Below are 3973 nucleotides of genomic sequence, written 5' to 3' on the forward strand. Positions count from 1 at the left end.
GGATTGGACCTGGACAAATGACAGGAGGAAGCGGGGCGGGGCTGTTGAAGGGAAAACAGGGCAAGGGCAGTGACTAGGACAGCTCCAGGGGGCAAGGCCGCCTGAGTCCCTGCAGCTGCAGGAGCTATTTGGCAGGGCCTGGGTCGCTCCTCCTGCCCTGGTCTCTTCGGGCCTGCCTCTCTCATTGCGCCTGCGTCTCTCTGGGCCCGGACCTCTGTGCGCCAGGGTCTCTCCATGCCCAGCTCTGTCCCCAGTCAGAGCCTGGTCAGGCCCCATCCAAGCTGCCATATCCCAGCCTCACCTTTCCACAGTGTGCGGCACCACTGGAGCCTGGACCCCACCTGATGGATCTCAGGACTGCCTGCTGCTGCTCTGCTCGGGGCTGGCCAGGACCCTGGGGCTTTTGTAGCCCTGGCTTTCTGACTATTTCTGGCCCTAGGGGTGGGGGCTGTCCAGTCCTGTTCTGTCCAGTCCTGTCCTTCTGTCCCCACCTCCTGTCCAGGTTCGTGTCCCCCTGGGGCCCAAGGACCCCTGCAGGGCAGAGGAGGTGCTGATGTCCTTGTTGCGACAGAGCACTGCAACCGTTGCTCTGCAAAGAATTAAATTGGGAAAGTGGAAGAAGACCAAGGGAAGCTGAAAAACCAGAACCAGCGAGGTGACATGCTTGGTATACCAGCACCGGGGGAGGCTGAGGCAGGAGGATAACAACTTGGAGACCAGCCTTGGAAGTGTAGAGAAAATTCTTCTCAAATTTTAAAAAAGGAGAAGGTTGGGGCTGAGGGTGTAGGAAGGTCCTAGGTTCAATCCTCACTGCAGCCCCTACCAAAAACCAAACAACAAACCAATACCAGAGGAGAGAAGACAACTAGGAGCCCGGGCTCTCCTTATTCCAGGCAGCCACAGGGGAATGAGAAGCTGAGACTTCCCTGGGATGTCGGTCCCCTTTTACACAAAGGAGCCCTGGAGATGAATTCCAAGTGTTTGTCCATCACAGCCCACACACTTGGGATGGTTCTTGCCCAGGACCCACACAGAGCCCAGGTCCCAGCATGTAGGAGCCCAGCCCTCCTCCTACCCGGGCCTGGGCCGGTGGTCTGCTGTGTGCCCTGCTCTTCCAGCCCGGGGCAGACATGCAGAGGAATAGTTTCAGGACAGTGACTGTGTCCTTTGTCAGCAGGCGAGTTCCTGGAGGCACCCGAGACCCCTGTGAGCCCCACCCTCTGTGCTACAGCTCAGTCTCAGACCTGAGCCCAGTGAAAGTGTCCCTGGAGATGTCCAGAGGAACACGGGATGCGGGCAGCTTTCTGGGCAGCAGGGAGCTTTTCCCAAGGCTTCTCCGTCCTCTTTGAAGTTTCTCCAGAGGCCTGGCATCTCCTGAGCTCTGACTTGGGGTGAGGCCTGCTGGGTCTTGTAAAGGAACCCCCTCGGGTGCCAGCCCTGTCTGGGAAGGTCCCCACTCCCTGAAAGGCCGGGATCCTTATGTTTTTGCCTCACTTAGCAAAAAAAAGAAAAGAAAAATTTCACTGAAAGAGAACATACAGAACATAATACTGATAAGAGAAGAATCCCGAACTCCAGAGTTAGGTCCCTGCAGGAAGAGGGGATGGAAAAGATAAGAGTTTATATTAACCGACAGCCTCCAGCTAAGCCAGCCAGGAAAACAACAACTTTTCTGCCTCCTGGCCTCACACACTGAAGATGGACCGCTGGGCCGCGTCTCCTCCTGTGCAGCTCAAACCAACCAGCAAACCTTCCCGCATGGAGAGCCCAGGCCTGGGCTGGCTTTGCCCTGTGCTCCCTCATCTCCAGCCAGTGTCGGGGCAATGCAAGTAAATCATTTATGGATTTTTCTCTCCCAGTTTCCAAGATAAAATCCCTGACTCCTTAAAGCCAGAGGACATTTTTCAAATTGGGTGAGGGGGCATAGGCCTGCAATGCCAGCACTGCAGAAGCTGAGGGTGGGACGGGGCTATAGCTCAGTGACATAAGTACCTGCCTGGCAAGGGCAAGGTCCTGAGTTTGATTCCCAGTACTTCCTCAAAAAAATACAGAAGCTGAGGGAGCAGGGTCACCATGCGTTCCAGGGCAGACAGTGCTACACTGTGGGTTCAAGCCCAGCCTAGAATACACAGCAAGACCTTGTCTCAAGAAAACAACAGTGACAACAAAAGGGGTGGGGAGTTTTACCAGCTGCTCCTTGGCCATGTGTAGGTGGCTCAGTCAATTTACCCTCACCACTCGTTTTACTTTTTGCTAGTGGTGTAAGAGCTTAAGGAACTCATTTATCTCAGGGAGCTCTTGGTGTCAAAATTCTGCTAAAATGACATTCATCCCTTTGAAGCACACAGTTCAGTGGCTCTTACTATATTCACACAGATGAACAACTGTCACCATTACCTCCCTCAGCACACTGTCATGGCCTCCAATAGAGATGGGATGGGGGTCCAGGAGCAAATGTCCCTCACAGCCTCCTGCCTTCGCCTTCCAGGCCTGACAAACACCTATCCATGCTCTGTGTCTGTGGATTTGTCCACGGTGAGCAGCTCCCATAAGCGGGATCATCCAGTGTGTGGTCTTTAGGGACTGCTTTCTTTTGCTGATCTAATGCTTTCACTATCATCCTTGCTGGGTCAACAGAATGTTTATCCATTGCTGATTTTATGGAGAAAGAATATTCATAGTAATATTGGGTGTGTGTTCATTATATTTCTTTATCAATTGCCACACATTTGGATGGTTTCCATCTTCAATTGTGAATTATGCTGCTATGAATCATTCTTGTATAATTTTCCATGTAAACATGTTTTCTTCTACTTATCTTGGATATAACCTTACAGATAGAATTTCTGGGCCATACAGTAACTGTATTTAACTTAACTTTTTGAAAACATAGCTATTTTGGCAAAGCTGTAGTGGGCTGATGAAAAACTATGACAGAGACTCTCCCAGCCCCTCGTGCCCTGCGACGAGCCAGAGAGCACTCCAGGAGCTGCAGGGACTGTGGGTTCGAGTCTGTGCACAATCCACACTACCACGATTCCCAGCTGAAACGCGCGGAGAGAGCCAGGTACTTCCCATCTAATCCCTGAGGGCAGAAGGCGCAAACAAGGACCCCGTGGACATTACAGACTGAGTCGCTGTGGCAGCAGAGAGTTCCCTGGGACTTCTCTGGCTGCGGGCAGGTTGAGCAGGCTCTCTTAGCTGGACGAGCAGACTCTCCCAGGCCCTCGCACCCTGCGCCGAGACAGCGAGTACTCCGGGAGCTGCAGGGCCCATGGATTCAAGTCTGTGCTTTGCCTTTGCCCAGACCCTCTAGTGAGTTGAAGGCTGGGGAAGTCTGTGACTGCTACCCATGCGGGCTGCATCTGGTTCCTGTATGAGTCCTGAACTGAGTGGAGACATAGATTTAGGTGATTCACAAACTGTAGACCCTGAGGTTTGTGTCCAAATCATGCCTGTACCCTAAACTGCCTGGAGACATAGGTCCAATGGACCGGCATTGTCGCACCAGTGCAACCTGAGTCAGGTCATGCATGTGCACTGAACTGCAAGGGGACACTGGATCAGAAGGTTGGCCATCAACTGACACAAGTGCCCGCGTCTGAAAACTGGGATAACTAGATACAACTCAAAAACTGCTGGAAAACCCGAGACTAAGTAGCACTACTCAGAGGTCACCCAGAGGCAAACCTGAACAACAGGAAAAATAGGGACACTAGTAGTCTTGGCTGAGCAGCTACTGAAGAGGGAAACTGAGCTTTCTGCAACCAATAGCAAACATGTCAAAACAAAACACTAAAACACAATCCCAGAACTCCACCCCAATCAGAACAAGTCCAGGAGAAAGCAACATAGGAGAACTTGGTAATCACATGCCTGAAATAGCTGAAATGATTGCAATGGAGGTAAAGAAACAACTGCATAAGGCCATAGAAGAGATGAGATCAGAAATAATTTCTCAGGCAAAAAGTGA

The sequence above is a fragment of the Chinchilla lanigera genome, unplaced genomic scaffold, assembly GCF_000276665.1.
Source record: "Chinchilla lanigera isolate Chin_1 unplaced genomic scaffold, ChiLan1.0 scaffold00064, whole genome shotgun sequence".
Lineage (NCBI taxonomy): Eukaryota > Metazoa > Chordata > Mammalia > Rodentia > Chinchillidae > Chinchilla > Chinchilla lanigera.